This window comes from Macaca nemestrina, chromosome X (genome assembly GCF_043159975.1).
Source record: "Macaca nemestrina isolate mMacNem1 chromosome X, mMacNem.hap1, whole genome shotgun sequence".
Taxonomy (NCBI): domain Eukaryota; kingdom Metazoa; phylum Chordata; class Mammalia; order Primates; family Cercopithecidae; genus Macaca; species Macaca nemestrina.
In genome coordinates this window covers 58102865-58121042 of record NC_092145.1, presented here as the reverse complement: position 1 = coordinate 58121042, position 18178 = coordinate 58102865, and the positions used below count along the sequence as shown (strand labels likewise).

Below are 18178 nucleotides of genomic sequence, written 5' to 3'. Positions count from 1 at the left end.
CCCTCAATCCTGTTAGTGCTTGGGGGTTTGTGTTCAAACATAAATTTTGTTATAGCTGTACTACAGTAGCAGACATGAATAGATTCACTTATATTTCCATTTATTTCTCCTGAGTACGATCTGATTAGAAGAGGTGAAGAAGCAAAGCAACTAGCCAATATGAAAGGTATATCATTAAAGCCCAAATAAAATCTGACTATTCTTGATTTCCATCTCAAAATAGCTGATGTCTTTCCTAAGTTGAGAATGACCTGATCTGTTAAAAACAGATCAACTCGTCAGTTCTGACCACATCTTCTTAAGAAGGCTAATAGGCTTCTGTTGACTAGACACCATTCCCTGTTTCATTTTTCTGATATCCTGGATGGGGCTCAGAGTGTTGTTATTCCTGAGAAAATCGACATATCGCTGTATGGGAAACGTTTGCTCGTGGTAGCAACAGTCTTGATGTTTGATCATGTTAGGTTTTATGAAGTGTTGATAGATTTAGCTCCAGACTTAAGAGTTACCTACCCAGGCTGGGTGCGGTGGCTGACGCCTGTAATCCCAGCACTTTAGGAGGCCGAGGTGGGCGGATCACTTGAGGTCAGGAGTTCGAGACCAGCCTGGCCAACATGGTGAAACTCAGTCTCTACCAGAAATGCCAAAAAAAATTAGCCGGGCATGGTGGCAGGCACCTGTAATCCCAGCTACTCGGGAGGCTGAGGCAGGAGAATCGCTTGAACCCAGGAGGCAGAGTTTGCAGTGAGCCGCGATTGTGCCACTGCACTCCAGCCTGGGCAACAAAGCAAGATTCTGTCTCACACACAAAAAGAGTTATATACCCAGAGATCAATTGAGAATACAATAATCTCTAAAATAAATCCTTACTTTTTAATCGTCTAGAAATCATGGTAATATTAATTTTTATAAGTGGTAGAACAGAGTAATAAACAGTTTCAGCTATCTTTCTCCTAAGTCTCAGTTAAGAGTTTCTCCTCCATTGTGAAAACTGAAAATGGGAAAGAACCTATTCGTCCTGTCTAAATGTTGATATCCTTGGACTCTAGGATCCAGCAGAGACTTAGGTATCAACATCAAATATGGCATTACTTTATAACACTCCAGACCCTGATTCATAATAGTCTGTGCTTTTGCCTGAAAACTTTATATATGAACTTGGATATGTTTATTTGAAGGTATGTTTAATATGGGCCATGAGGGCATTATGGTTACCTAACTGAGGATAGAGAGAATAAAATCATTTAAGAATCATTGTATTCCAAACTTGAAAGTAGAAACTTCACTTTAAAAGGCAAGATAGTTTATATTTTGATAGTGCCCCGAAAAGTTGAAGATTGTTCTTATGGGTACTCATATTGTTGCATAGCTGATAGTAAAATACTATTTATAATACAAGTTCCGTTGCCATTTGGTTAGGAAATAAAAGGTAACCAATGTAGTAAATGCTCTATAAATATATTTTGATTGTTTTGAATGTATTAACATATAATTGTAAAAAAAAAAAGTAGAAAGCACAAATCTTAGATGGAAAGGATCATAGAACTGAAAACATAATATAATTATTTTGCAGTACGTCTGAGTTATATTGTGATGTACTTTCCTAACCAAGTCCAAATTAATCAGGAGCTCTGGGAGAATCATCCCTAGAGACAATGCCTTTAAATAGAGGGTCAGAGGAATTTTCATATTTCTGGATTTCAAACTGCAGGTGGCTCTCTTGATCTTTCAGTTCTGAATTTAGGTTAAGGACTGCTGTTCTGCCTTCTTCCTGTCCTTGTTACATCCAGACTATCAGACTTCCTGTTGAAACACTGATAATTGTCTTATTGGATTGTAAGCAACATCGCTTTTTCTCACATGTAGAAGATAGAGTTTTTTATTTTTATTTTTTTTTTTACAAAATATATTGCTTGGCCTTCCTTTAAAATGCCTCTGATTTGCCTTTGCATGTCTTGTGTGAGGAGTTGCTAAGTATCAATGGCATTGTTGATAATGCCTGTAAAATAGCATATCAGTATTCTAGCATTATTTTAAAAGAACAAAAAAAAACAGGTGATTCTAATAATTTTCCTTCCTCTCGTTTTCTGGGTAGTATTGCTGTTTTATCTCATAATTTATTTTGTACACACCTGGTACTACAGGAATTTTAGAAGTCCCAAAATGAATATGAAAACCTGTTGATACAACTTTAGGTGGAAACCTAAGCCTTATCTATAGTTTTATTCATTCTGATGGTTATTTTAAAGAAATTGCTGGATACCATTGAAGTATAGAGATACAAATATTTTTATAAATTATGTGCAGAAGTAAATTAGAAATCACATGGCTTATAGTATGGACTCTTGTCAATAATATCACTTCATATTTTTATAAGCTGAATATCTAATTCTTTTGCAAAGTAAGTAAGTTACATGCAACTGCTACTTTTCAAAATAATAGATAAATCTAAAATATAGTAGGTGATAAAGTGCTAAAAAGGTACTTCTTAGCAATACTTAATTGTGTTACAACTATAAGCACCAACAACCAAAAGATTGTTTGCAGTAAAAACCTTATACTAAGACATTCATCAAGTAATAAAATATAACCTCAAATGTCTAATTCTAAGTGATATGTGCCTTATAAATATACTTGTAGTAGTGCTATGAAAAAGGCACAGATACCAAACTGACCTTAAAAATGGCATATGTGGCGTTACTGCAGCTGGGCTATTGTCTTGAAGATTCACAGAAGAGGCCTCCCGGGAATTATTTGTATGTTCCTTTTGTGTAAAGTTTTTGTCTGGAAAGTCGCTGTGCAAACAGTAGCTGTTCGATAGCACCTGCTTCTGTTGAGGGAGAGTGAGTCTTTTATTTAGAGAGCATCGGTAGCCATTTCATTCATTACTGCACAATGGACTTACATAAAGAGCAGCATTCCAATGACGCCAAAAGAAACCAGAGCTTCCAACACGCTGAGGAGCTTGTAAACATTGAGTCTCCCTATGTTTCTTTTTAAACTTTTCTTGCAATTACATCCAGGTCTTTATTTTGAGGAAAAAAAATAATTGATTCAAAACAATAATAGGAAAAGTTATAAACTGCAATTTTTAATTTAAAAAGCTGTATTATGTAAAATGCTGTGGCAATGTCACATATAAGCTTGGTCGTTTACGTAATTATTGCTTTAATCTTCTTAAGGTATTAGAAAATTAATTGCATTATAGAAATAAGGATGCCAAAATATTTCATGAAATATATTTTTTAATGGTCATGGAATTGTTTTCAGTGTGCCTATCTTCCTAACATTTAAATGATTTTATTATTTTCATGGCTAATTATCTTCAATATGATGTCAATATCCAGTGCATCTGCTACTCCCCAGCCCTTTCATTGACCCCTGGCAGTGTGGTGTTCATGTTTGTTACTCTACTGAAACTACTCTCTCTATTGCCTCTAGTTCCTACCTTCTAACCTTTTCTCTTAGCTGTTGCTTAATCATTCTTCATCTTTATGTTTGACAAGACCTTCCTGATACATCTTCTCTTGGTTTTGTTTTTGTTTTTCAAGAAACCTGTACCCATTAGCAGTCACTCCTCATCTTCCATCCTCAAACCCCTACCCTTGTCAATCACTAATCTGTTTTCTGTTTCTATGTATTTGTCTATTCTGGACATTTCATATAAATGGAATTACATAATCCGTGTTCTTTTTGTCTGGCTCCTTTCACTTAGCTTATGCTTTCAAGGTTCATTCGTGTTGTAGCAGATATCAATACTTCATTCCTTTTTATGACTGAGTAGTATTCCATTGTATGATATACCACAGATTGTTTATCCATTCATCAGTTGATAGACATCTGGGTTGTTTCCACCTTTTGACTATTGCAAATAGTGCTGCTATTAGTGTTCCTGTACAAGTACTTGTTTGAATGCCTCTTTTGAATTCTTTTGGGCATATGTCAGTATATATCTAGGAGTGGAATTGCTGGGTCATATGGTGATTCTGTGTTTAACATTCTGAGGAACTGCCAAACAGTTTTCCAAAGTAGCTGTACCATTTCACATTCCCACTAGCAATGTAAAAGGGTTCCAGTAGCTCCATGTCCTTTGCAACACTTGGTATTGTCTGCTTTTAATGTTAGCCATCCTAATGGGTATGAGAATATTATGGTTTTATTTGCATTTCCCCAGTGGCTAATGATTTTGAGCAGCATTTCATGCATTTATTGCCTATTTGTATATCTACTTTGCAGAAATAGCTATTGAGATCCTTTACTCTTTTTTTTTTTTTTTTTTTAATGAGACAGGGTCTTGTTCTGTCACCCAGGCTGGAGTGCAGTGGCACAATCTTGGCTCACAGCAACCTCCACCTCCCAGGCTCAAGTGATTCTCCCATTTCAGCCTCCTGAGTAGCTGGAACTATAGGCACATGTCACCACACCTGGCTAATTTTTGTATTTTTTGTAGAGATAGGGTTTTATCATGTTGCCCAGGCTGGTCTCCAATTCCTGGGCTCAAGCTATCCAACCGCCTCAGCTTCTCCCTTTACTCATTTTTAGTGGGGTCATCTTTTTATCATTGAGTTGCAAATATCTCCCATTCTCTGGGTTGTGTTTTCATTCTCATGATAGTATCTTATGAAACACAAAAGTTTTAACTTTTATTAAGCAAATTTATCTTTTTTTTTTTTTATTGTGCTTTTAGTGTCATATTTAAAAAACGGTTGCCTAATCTAAGGTGACAAAAATTTATACCTCTCTTTCCCTCTAATAATTTCATTGTTTTACCTAACTTCATTTTGTTTTTTCCATATGGCTATCCAGCATCCCTGCACCACTTGTTGACTCTATTCTATTTCATAATTGTCACCCTTATCCAAAATCCATTGACTGTAAGAGATTATTTCTAGATTTTTAATTTTATTCCATCAAACTGTATGTCTATCTTTATGGCAGTACCTTAGTGTCTTGATTACTATAGCTTTATAGTAAGTTTTGAAATTGGCAAGTGTGAGTCCTCTACTTTTTTCTTCTTTTGATACGTACTGACCTACTTAGCCTTCTTTCTTACGATGATAGCTTTTCTTCCCACTAGTTTGTGACTCAGGTTCCTTTTTAACATTCTTCAATGGTTTCCATCACACCAAGCAGTGACCACCATTACCTTCTCTGATGGTTTCATATTATCCCATTTTCTTCACTTAGAAAAATATTCACAGAGTCACAAATCTTGTCTAATTAATTTGTATTTGTTAGATGAGGAATAGGAAATGGAGGAAAAAGTCAAAAATCTTAACACAGTTTTTAACCACCCCTGGATTGCCCACTTAACATCATTCAAATCTGCAGCAAAACCATAGAGGAGACTAAGTTAGTAGGGATGGAGAAGAGAAGTTTTTGAGAAATCCTCAAAAGGTATAATTAACAAGACTATTATTGATAGAGAAATAATTGGGTACTTGAGAGAACAGTAAAACAAGTCCATTTTGCTGTATTTTGGCAAAAATTATAATCAAAGCTATTTTCTTTTTTTTCTACTAATTGGATGGTTATGTTTAAGAACAGTATGACAAAATATCATTTTAGTTGAAAGTGCTAAAGCATGATACAAATATTTTTGATGGTTTTGTTATACTTACTAGTAATCTAATATGACAGTATTATGCATACATGTACCATGCCTTCTCGGGGGATATAAGCTATATTTGGCAGCAAGGGGAAATAACAAATCACAAGAATAAGGAGCTCATATTTTTACATTCATATTTTCAGAATGACTTTAGTGTTTCCCCTTGTGTTCCCATGTGTATTTCAAATCACCTTATTCAATTTTGCTATCCCTGATTCAGATATAGTGTACTGTATGTATATAATCTGTCATCAATTTCATTTTTAAGTGGAAAATTACATTAACCTCTGTGGATTTTTAGTGAAATGTTTTTCATGGCACTGTGAAAACACAGTAGTGTAAAGTGTACCATGATGGTATAGCTAATGATTCAAAACTAGGTCATGGCTTAAATTTTAGTGAGTAGAAACATATGCTTAAAATAATTGTAATCCAATAACTGTACTTTAGAGACGTTGTGCCTTTACTTGCCATATTTTTGAACCTTGATTTGATTTCCTGTTTAGTTTAACAGATTACTTTATTCAGGACTTTAAAATATCTGTCCATCTCATTAGTTGTTACTTCTTTTATCCTTTTTATACTTGTTCTGGCTTTTCAAGGCTCACTGATTAACCACGCTTTGCAGCATTTCTCAGCTCTGTTGTGTCAGTTGAAGTGATACTACTTAGGGGGATTTTAGGTATTTTCTGTAAGTGATGTCTATGGGTGACTTTAGGGGAGCCATTTATGTATGGAGGCCACTGGCTATTGGAGCCCGACAAGAGGTCTTCATAACTGGTTTTCATCAGAATGCAAAATGATAAAATTTTGAGGAATAACCTTATGCATTCATTGGAACCTACAGGGGGGAACACGCTGAACTGTGATAATACAATACAGAAAGTTGGAAAAATAATGGAAAAATCTATAATTCTATAAACTTTACAGCCCACCCCGATGCACAAAAGGTATTTATTATAGCATAATATATTCCCATCTTTTGTTCAAGCATCATTCCATCGAGGGTATGTCCACTGTATTTAATCTTGTTAACAGGATGTTAATTGCAAGTGCTAGTTATTTTTCTGCTTTCTTTTGTCAATTCACATTTATTAAATGCATCCTTATTTTCTAGGCACTGTGCTGAATGCTAGGGATACATAAATAAGACTCTGTGTCTTCGGGTAACACAAGGATAGTGGGGAAGATAAATAGGTAATCGATTATTATCATAACATGTGTAAATGCCAGAAAAGAGAAGAGTAGGATATGGCAGGACCACACAGGAGAGAGGGCAACTGAACTCAGATGAAGGGAAGTAAGCAAGAATTCCCAGTAGATGTCGATGCCAGATCTGAATTTCAAAGTCAGAATAGGAATTAGCCAATTGAAAAAGGATTGCGGTAGCAAGGAGTTCTAGACACAGTGAGAGTACACATTGAGGCATGTGTTAAGGTTTGAGAAATTGTGGTGTTTTCAAGAAACTCTAAGTTGTTTGGTGTAAGTGATAGGTAGTGTACTTTTTGGGAAAGTGGTAAGAAATCAGGGCGTAAAGGGATGAAGCTACCTATTCATTAATAGCCTAGCTTGCAGTATTTAGGAGTTTAGATTTTATTCTAAAACTAACATGGAATGAGAATATGTTAAGCAGAGAAGTAACACTGTCAGATTAAATAATTATAAAGATCACTCTGGTTAAGGTCTGAGAGATGTTTGGGATCTGGTTGGGGTTGGAGAAGGGGCCATTTGGTCTTGAGGCAGAGACTAGTCTGAAGCTTATTGCAATATAAATTGAGGCAAGACATTGTACATGTCCTAAAGTAGTGAGAATAAGAGCTTTGTACATATTCTATGTAGAGAAAAAGTATAAAATTTGGTTTTAGAACTTGATAAGGGCTATTATTTTATATTACTCAAATTACTAAATTACGGTTCTATTTCCTGAATTTATCCTTGTCATTTTGATTGGAATTTTGAGTGTTGGTTAGGCAATTTAGTGCCAGATCTTTGAACGGATCAGTTTAATGCCACTAGATAGCTATTAATAATAATAGCCATTATCTGTAGGCTTTTTTTCTATTCTAATTTCCCTAATTTTTAAGTTCTTAAGGGGCTGGTGCATTACTTCACTCTTATCTCTTTTTACATCTATTACTGCTGTGCTCCTCTTAAAAAAGCACTCAAGTCCACAAATCTTAGTGTAAAGGAAGTATTTCAAAGAGATTATCTCAATTACAAAAGAACTTGCCTAAGTTTCCTGGAATATTTTTAAAAGAGTGTATTATGAAAACTTAATTTTATTTGCACCCTTTGCCTAAAGGATGTACTGCTTTGTTTCAGAGAGTCTGACTTATGTGACTAACTACTTTGGCTCTTTTAAGTTTTCAGTTTTCCTCAAATAATTCAGTATCTCTATTGGGATCATTAACTGTTTACTTCACATAACCATTTACTAAAGACCTGGTCTACTCAAAGGACTATAATTCTAAGTAAGACAGTATGATGCCCTTAAGGAACATGTGTAAACCATTGTATGGTATTCTTCCCAAAGGTTCTGTATTTTGAAAGTCTCAAATTCACTGCCAGCCATCTACAAAGAGGTTGCTTCTTTTTCTGGTAGAAAAACAATTCCTAATATGCTATAAAAATTTTGTTAAGAATATTTGATCTTCAGATATAGTTAGGTTTCCATAGATACATCTAGACTAGATATCCATTCTGTGTCAAGAAATGAAAATGTGAGATTTTTATGAGCAAGATTAGCAAACAATTAAAACCAGTTTCCAATTTTAAATATTTGAAATCCTCACATTCACAGTGTACTTATTTTCCTAAGTAAGATAATAGCGTCAGAGATCAGAAAGATGCCAGATCTAAAAAACTAAGTCAGCTGCATTAGAATGCTAGTGAATGTCCTTTTGGAAGGTCATCTCCATTAGTCCTTATGTTGCTCTCCTAGTAGGGTTCCCCCCCGCTTTCTCTCTCTCCTCTTTTGAAAATGGTCATAGCTTATTTTAACTAAATAGAGAACTTTATGAATTATTTAAAGTCTCTGTATTTAAGCAAAACAAAGCAATAGAGAATGTCTAAATAGTATAACAACATAAGTAAACACTTTCTTTAAAGATGTTCTAAAGAAAAGAGCTGAAAAACCAAAGTTACTGTCACAAGGATTGGTAAATTCCCTCAGGATAAGTTACTTTGTGATACATATCAGTAATTTTTTTTTTAAAGAGTTGCTGGATCAATGTAAATTTTCAAACTCTGAATAAAACTGTTTATGTTGCATCTATATCTTGATGATGATAAAGTTATGGGTGGATATTAATTACAAGCATCCTCAAAAGAAAATATACACTGGTATAAAGGGCCAATGTGATTTTAACTTGCTCTCTTGATGATGATTTCTAATATTTCATGTCTATGTTGTTCTAGTAATTAGCATGAGGGAACTGCCCTGACAGCTGGAAATGTCTTAAAGCCATCTTCTTACTATCTTTTAAGTTATTGATAATGTAACAGGGATTTTGAACTTAAAATATACAAATTCTGAAATCATTTTTTTGTACAGCAGACATTGTTAGTATATTCATTTTTTTTTTTTTTTACTGTGACACTGTTTTATGAATTAAACTTAATAATGGCAAGTACTTTTGCTACTGCTAAAAATGAAAACCAAAAGGATCCAGATGTTGCCAGATAGGATTTGGTCAGAATTATTTGTTTATAGAAATTAGGATTTTAAAAAGTCAATGAAAAATATGTGTTCCAACAAGCATTGTAGTCCACTTTTATTATTATGTATGTAGATAATTAACAGTTTCAATCATATTGTGAGTAGAAACGTATGTATGATATAGAGTGATCTTTAAAATAATCTACATGGTATATACAGAACAGATTTTTTTTAATGTCGTTAGCCTAAGGTTCCAAAAAATAGGAAAGTGAAAATCAATGAGGAATTGTCAAGTCTGCAAAATATCTTACCTTGGGATTGTACAGAATTCATTCTTAAAAAAAAAAGTCAAAAACTTCATCCTGCAGCAATGTTCTTTCATGACTGAGGACTAGAAGAGAGAAAGAAATCAAACTACCGTCATGTAACGATTTAAAAATTAATCCATACTTGAGACCCCTGCACCACTGAGTTATTTTAACATAACCTCCTCTTTTCTCGTATTAAAAAAACTAGATTCAGAACATTACAGTTGAGGAGGAATATATTACCATTGTAACTACTGAGCACTCTCTGTTACTGAATTTTTTTTAAAGTGTGTATGTGTGGATTGGATACAGTAACCCAGGAAAAGTCTTGTGTAACGGTGAGCATGGTATTTTTCTAGACATTGTTGGTCTCAGAGGTCCCCATTAAAAAGAATAAGAGTTGCTACTTCTCAAACCTTGTCAGATACTGGGCATATTACCTGCATGCACAATGGAGGGATTGAGGATACCAGTCTACCTTCCTGATAACCTTGTTTATACACTTACAAAACATATCGGCTACTGTATGCATTATTTCTACAACACTACCACAGCTTTGCTTGTAAGATTTTGTAAGAAATACACAAGAGGAAGGAATCATAGGCCTTGGATTCTGAAAAGTCTAATTCAGTCACAGTGATGCAGTGCTCAAATGAACTATAACAGATTTAATGAGCAATCCAGGACAGAGACACATGTACTGGACACACTAGGGAAAGAGGTTACGTGTACAGGGACTAATTAGCATGAAATATGAATACATTCATATAAGTAGTCTTGATCTATGGGATGCCTTCTTTATTGGGAATGATTTTTGCATGAAGTTAATGAAGAGAAATTCAGGAGTTATACTGTATAAAGAATTTTAAAATAGTATTTTAACTTTTTGATTCTGCAAAGTCTCAATTTCTGGAGCAAAAAAGAAATTGCATATCATGAAATAGTATGAGCAAATGAATGTGGATCTATTTTCTACAGTGTCTAAGATATAACAAGGTGGGGAACAGTAGCTATCCTTCATATAACTGATTAATCAACAAATAGTTTGACTTCAACCTCTTGAATTAGATATGTGCAAGATATCGAGTGTCACTTTGATATTTTAAACAGGGGAATGTGGTCATAGTGTATTCCAGAATATATACCTCTAACCAGACAGCTGAAAGGTTTGGATTCAGTTTGTTGGGTGTTCTAAGCATGTTTACCAAAGAAATCAGTCTTGAAGCAGGATTTAGAGAAATTTTTTAAAATTTCAATAGCTTTAGGGTAAAACTTTTTTTGAATTACATGGATAAATTACATAGTGGTAAAGCCTGGGCTGTTAGTATATACATCACAAAGATAGTATACATTGTACACAATAGATAAGTTTTCAGCCCTCACCCTTCTCCCAACCTACCCACTTCTGAGTCGCCAGTGTCGATTATCCCACTCTGCCCCTGTGTACCCATAGCTTAGCTCCTACTTATAAGTGACAACATGCAGTATTTGGTTTTCCTTTCCTGAATTACTTCACTTAGGATAGTGGCCTCCAGTTCCATCCAAATTGCTACAAAAGATGTTATCTTGTTCTTCTTTATGGCTGAGTAGTATTCCACGTACACACACACACACACACACACACACACACCACATTTTCTTTATCCACTTATCAGTTGATGGGCACTTAGACTGGTTACATATCTTTGCAATTGTGAATTGTGCTGTGATAAACATAAAGTGCAGGTATCTTTTGGATATGACTTATTTTCCTTTGAGTAGATACCCAGTAGTAGGATTGTTGGATCAAATCATAGATCTTTTAGTTCTTTACGAAATCTCCATACTGTTTTCCATAGTCATTCTACTAATTTGCATTCCCACCAGCAGTGTAAAAGTATTCCCTTTGTACCACATCCATGCCAGCATCTATTGTTTTGACTTTTTTTTTTTTTTTGAGTTGGAGTCTTGCTCAGCTGCCCAGGCTGGAGTGCAGTAGCGTGATCTTGGCTCACTGCAACGTCTGTGTGTTTTGACTTTTTAATAATGGCCATTCTGACTGGGATAAGGTGGTTATCTCATTGTTGCTTTAATTTTTATTTTCCTGATGATTGGTGATGCTGAGCATTTCTTCTTATATTTGTTGGCCATTTGTGTATCGTATTTTGAAAAATGCCTGTTTGTGTAATTTGCCCATGTTTCAATAGGTTCATTCATTTTCTCTTGCTGATTTATTCACTAAGATTTATTTCCCTATTGTTCAATATTTAGATTGTTTCAAATTATTTGATATTATTATGTCACATAGAATAGTCTTGTATATAAATCTTTTTGTAAATTTCTTATTGAAATGACTAGTGGAAGGATATGAATTGTTTTGGACTCTTGTTATGTATTGCAAAGTTGTTTCTGAAAGGCTTTCAAATTTAGATTCCTACCAGCCATATGTGAGTAGCAATCATTAGAACACTCACAAATACTGAGTGTCATGATTTTTAAAAATATTTTATTTGTTAAGTTGATGGGTGAAAAACTGTATCTTATTTTTTACTTATATTTATTTGCTTACTCATTATGTTTAAATAGCTTTATTACATGTTGACCATTTGTTTTTCTTTGCGTACTTTTTGTTCATATAGTTTTACTCATTTTTGTTTTACAGGGATAGTATGTTACTTATTTCTTTAAATATATTTATATGTTTATATTAACCCATTATCACCATTTTTGCAGTTTGCAGTTTTTTCCTGAATTTTCATTTGCCTTTTAATTTTGTTTTAAAGTATTTTAAGATAACCTGTAGTTTTTTGTTGTTGTGGTTGTTGTTGTTTAAAATTAGTGGGACCACTGAAGCTAGAATTTCCCTTTTAGATAAAAATGTTACATTAGTTACTTCAGGGAAACAGAGAATAGCATAATAATTGTGATAAGGACTCAAGAGAAATTATACAAGTAGTGCTATTCATTATCATTGGCTTCCATTCAAATGGAGCTAGATTTGTTATTTTCATATTTCTCTTTCTGAGTCTCCATTTGTGACAGTCTCTTGGCAGGATTTCAGTCTACTTCTAACTTTTATACTTGTAGTTGGAGCCCAGCCAGCTTCTCCTGCTTTCTGGGAGGAGCTCACTATCATCGTGTATCTATTGGCTCGGATGTCTTGTAATGGTGGAACAATACATGGAAGCTGTTTAAGTTTCCTGAGACTTCAGTGGGTCATATCTCTGTCACAAAACTGAATCATTTGAAATCTGAAAGTGGCTTTGAAGATCATCGTTTAAAGATCTCACCATGTAGATGAGTCAAATCCAGAGACACTGCTTTTGCTTGCTTTCTCAGGCATACAAACTTCACTGAAGAGTAGTAAGCGTGATTGATTCTCTGACAGCTACATTATATTGTAGAGGCTTTGTTGTTATTGATCTCATTTACACATTTAATTCCTACTCTGTATATGGGAATATAATATTTTTCTGATTCAATAAATCAGGCATGATTTCTTATTGCATGATTTATTGTGTGATTCTTTTTTGTCACAAACTTTGTAGGATGAGACTTGGCAAGTAAAAATCCTTGAGGGTTTTTTTTTTCTCCCAGATTATGGCATCTGTGGTAGTCTGTCTAAGGCATTATTATAAAAGACATTTATTAAAACACATTTACCTATTAACATAGTGAAATAAAAGAAACTGCTTTTCAGTTTACGTAACTTAACAAAATATATCTCAGTCTATTTGAGTGCCACCTAACTTCTAGATCTCTCAACAGTTTTGCCTAGCCATCATTTCTCAGCTTGGGATGGTGTAGAGAAACATATTATTCCCACCTGACCTTACAGAACTGTAGCTAACATCATCAGATGTCAGGGCTTTGAGCAAGCCTGCTTGTGGGTAGTTTATCTTTTCCAGTGATTTGAGATTTGTGTTGCATTGAATATACTTTGAATTTCACGTATTCTCTCTCCTTTATTAGTCTGTATTTGGGTTGTTTTGAAGGATTTTTGTTTTAATATATAGATTGATACATTTTTGTATATGTTGCTGGAGGCGCTTTTGCACTGCTACATTTTAGAAATAAAAATAATAAATAATACATATGGTGTTCACTGTTTTTCTCCTCTGTCTTTTGATGGCTATAAACTTTCATTGGAAGTGTTAGTAACATTTCTTTATTTTTACTTTTACTATTTAAAAAATAATAGTAATAATAATAAACGTTTGGCTTTTTAGCCAGGCATAGCATTTCCTAATTTGAAAATGTACTGTTCATTTTTTAAATAGACTATTTTGTAGAGCGGTTTTAGGCTTACAGAAAAATTATGCAGAAATCTCAGAGTTCCCATATAATTTTCTTGTCCTTCAGAATTTCTCACATTATTAATATCTTGCATTTTGGGTGGTACATTTATTACTATTGATGAAACAATATTAATAAATTACTATCCTTAAAGTTCATAGTTTATATCATGATTCAGCCTTTGTGTTATACAGTTCTATGGGTTTTAACAGATGTCTTGTCCACTATATACTGATATTTGACTTATCCTTTGATGACAGGATAATCATCCCTTGTATGGTTCATTCATTCATTTCCTCATTTCGTATATTTTTTCCTGTAACTATTTATTGAGTACTTCCTGTGGTAGGCGTTCTGACAGATGCTGAAGGAAATTGCCAACCTATGCACACCCGATGATGATGATGAGGTAATTTGTGAGAAAAGGCTTTAGAAGGGAATAACCTTTGCTGACAGAATGGTACAATAATCAGAATGGTACTGATTACTGGCTTAAAATTTCTACTTGTGAAGTGTTTCAGTTAAAATAGGAGTAGCATGTTCCAATTATGCTTCAGACGTTTATTTGCAGAGAAGTGGAGTGTGAGAGCTATGTTAACTGGTGGCTGTACTGGGTATTTCTTTATATCTTCCCTATTTTTTTGTTTGTGATGAATATTTCTTTATATCTTCCCTATTAGAAGTTATCAGAGGCATTCAAAAAAAGCAGTGTTTTTCCTTGGAACTAACTATTCTGGGACAGTGTAAGCCAATGGGAAATTTTGACTTAATGAGTTTCTCATCATAAACTTTTGGCATTAAATCTGTTGATATGTGCAAAAAATTTGTAATATTTACATATCTTTGATGGGGGAAACAGGGTTGATTTCTTTTTACCTAAACTAAGCATTCCAAATAAATAAATAACAGCAGAAATGAAGAGTATAAATAGAAGACAATAGGAAGACTTAAGAAGACTTAATTGAGTTAATTCATCTTCTTTTCTGGTTCTGTCATTCCTTTTCTCTTTAGTTGTAAGATTATACATTGACTAGCTAGCAGTGATGCCTTCAGGCTAGGTATTAGTATAAGGTTTTGGTAGGTTCTTATATAATCTGCCAACTATTACTCTTGCAGAGGTTATTTATTATTATTTTTTGTAACAGTTTAATTGACAGTATATTATTTGAAGCCAGACTATCTGAGTTTAAATCCTGGCTGCCCTGCCACCAGGGGCAGGTGTCTTAACCTCTCTAAATCTCAGTTTCATCTGTCATTATAATAATACTTTTTTTTACATGGATGTTAGTATGATAAAATAGAATGATGTGCATGAAAACCAGTGCCATTAATCACTGCTTAGAATTTGTTGTGACAGTAATGATGATTATATTGTAAGAGACCGAGTTGAAGTTCTTCTTGATCTATAAATATATTTCTAATGTTTCTTAGATGAATTTGTTGAACATGAAAGAGATTTCTTTTCATGGCTAATGGCTGTGCTTTGAAAATTTTCATATTAAATGTAGAACTATAATCCTCTTTCTGTGTGGATTGGGAAGCTAGTACTTTATTTTCTTTCTCTCAGGCTTCTGATTTATGTTTTCATTGAGTGAATATCAGACCATTGCTAATGTCATAAGATAAAATCCAGAAAATAGATGAGTCACTCATTGAAAATAAAATCTGATCAGAAATCCTTTGACTATGTTACATTTTAAGATAATGAATGCTTGGTTTTTGAGTTTTACTGTCATACCAACTTTTCCCATGTGTGCATGTGTGTATACATGTGTATGTGTGTCAGAAAAACTGAAATACTATTTCTGCTCAATTCTATTTTGTGAAGTCAATCCAACATTTATAGTCCCATAAATATCAAATAAATGAAATAATTATTGTCACTAAAGTATAGAAACTATTGCCTCTTCTTGTTTATTGTATTTGCTACTTAAATTGACACTGAGGCAAATTTTAAGTGAGTTTATGTTGTGAAACCCTGCTAAAATTTAGAACTCACTATAGTCTGTTAAAATATGTAAAAATCCATATTAAGTAGGTATAAAATCCATTGAAGATACTTTTATTTTTTAAGCAACCTTGGAGTGTAGGTTTTAAAGAATACTTGTCTAGCAATATTAATAGCTTAAAATATGTAGACATGAATACCGATAGTTGAAAATTAACTTATTTAACCATTTGAAAATGAGATTTATTTTGTTTTATCCAGTGAAAAATGCAAAACCAAGTAGACATGGTTTTTTGGTTAAAAAGGTCACAAATTTATGACTGTATATGTTTCTGGGATTAGAAGTGTTTTCCCTATTGGTAGTTTATCAAGTGAGTGAATACCTTTCTGTGAATGTGAACAAGCTTCACCAATTTTAGCAGTTCAATTTTAGAGAACCTGTGATGAGTTATTTTGCACAAAAGGCTTTATCTTTCAAACTCCTTTGCCATCTTTGCTTGACAGAGAGAGGATTTGATGACTTTTTCAAAACTCCCCTTTACTGCTTCACCTGAGTAATGTTTTAGTTGCCCTGTAATAAAAATGGAGCTGAGAATTGAAAGGCCAAAGCAGAGGGAGTTTTATAGCTTGGGATCTTTTAAGTTTCATGGATTTATTTTGTATTTATATCCTGGAGGGGGATGTACATTCTGATATTACTCAGTTTTTGTCTGTTGGAGAAATCAGTTGTCTAAAGTAGCACTTTATTTTTTAATATAAAAAGAGTAATGATTTGCCTTTCGTGAAGGATAATTTTAATGGTACATTGCAGAGATTTAGTTGGAGGGAAATTGTAGGCATTATTTTAATATTTATAAAGTATTTTGGGGGCCATGTGTGAAGGCTGCATGTAAATACACTACCAATAAAATAACACCACTAATACAATTGAGATATTTAAAAAAGGAAAAAATATGTACTTACCATCTAGTGAGCAGAGACTTTCTTTCCCTAATTTGCATTTAGAAAGCTGTAAATTAAAATGCTAAAAGAAGACAAACAATTCCAGCCCATGCTGCTGGTTTTGTAAATACAACTTGCTTATTTGATATAATTTTAAATGAATACTCTTGACATTGAGACATCATGCTTTCTGAACATGTAATGGTAAGCCACAGAATAATAGAAATAAGCTTGAAATGGGCATAGTTTTTACCATAGTGCAACTTTAATTGCATGCTTTTATATCTTCAAATTAATTTTTGACATCTGTATACAGAAATAGACTTGTACAAAGAAAAATGAATAACTTGCTTGTCTACAAGAGTGTCATTTTACTTGTGAACCATTGTGACAGGTTTTTTGTTTGAGCATACAACAAACAAAATATGTAATGTTGTTTTATCTTCCAAAAATACATTGCTGTATAATAAGAAATTGTAATTTTGCAATGAAAGAAAAATCCACTAAACTGGTATATATGTGATTTCTTTTTGGTCAAACCCTGTAAGTAACAAATTTGACATTTAATGCTATATTGTAAACTCTCTGGTATCTTTTTTTTCTTGCTCTGTAACGTAGCTGTTTCTCATGTTTTCTCTTCTTCAACTTCTTTTATGCCTCACCTCTCAATCCCTAAAGTACCCACCACACGAACACTTAGAGAAACGTAAACATGCACACATTTGATGAACTACCTCATAATTCGTTAACAAATCTAGAAGCACTCCATCAAGAGCCCCTTCATCTTCCCTTGCAAAATCTATCAAATTGTCCTGTATCTTAATTCATATTATTTCCCGTTACCGTGGACAGAAAGAGTCCCTGTACTTGTGGAAGAACAATCTGTCCACTTGTGCCCTGGTTCCCATTCCTCAGTGATTTAGCTTCTTTCTCTATGCCATATTTATTTTCTCCTTCTCTACTGGATCATTTTCCGCAGCATACTAACATGCTCTAGTGTCTCTTCTCTTGATAGAAAGAACCACTCTTGACCTTATAGCTCCCTCCAACTATTCCCTATCTCTCTGCTTCTCAGACAGCAAAGCCCCTTGAAAAATTTCTCTATGATTCTATTAGTCACCGTCTTACATTCTCATCTCACTCTCAGTCCATTCCGATTGAACTTTCAGGTCCATCATTCCACAGAGTCTACTCTTCTTAAGAACTCCAGTGACATTCCATGTTTGTGGCTCGATTATTATTTTAACTTCTCAGCAGCATTTTATTATATATTTGACCATTCCCTCTTTCTTAGAGGAAACTATGATATTGGTTTTTGTGACTTCGCACTCTCCGGGGTTTCCTCCTTTTTCACCAGCCCACTCTTTCTCAATTTGCTTTGTTCACTTCTTTGATTGGTTTTCACATATGTTTTGGGGATGGAACCAATAATACTT

The 18178-nt window shown here is 33.9% G+C and overlaps 1 protein-coding gene and 1 pseudogene across 5 annotated transcripts in view; both read left to right on the top strand.

The window, feature by feature from the left end:
• The window catches only part of LOC105497495 (diaphanous related formin 2), a 919069-nt gene that overhangs the window by 333351 nt on the left and 567540 nt on the right, over positions 1-18178 (top strand). The window lies entirely within an intron of this gene.
• LOC139360854 (uncharacterized) overlaps positions 1-18178 on the top strand; it is a 46050-nt pseudogene that overhangs the window by 9829 nt on the left and 18043 nt on the right.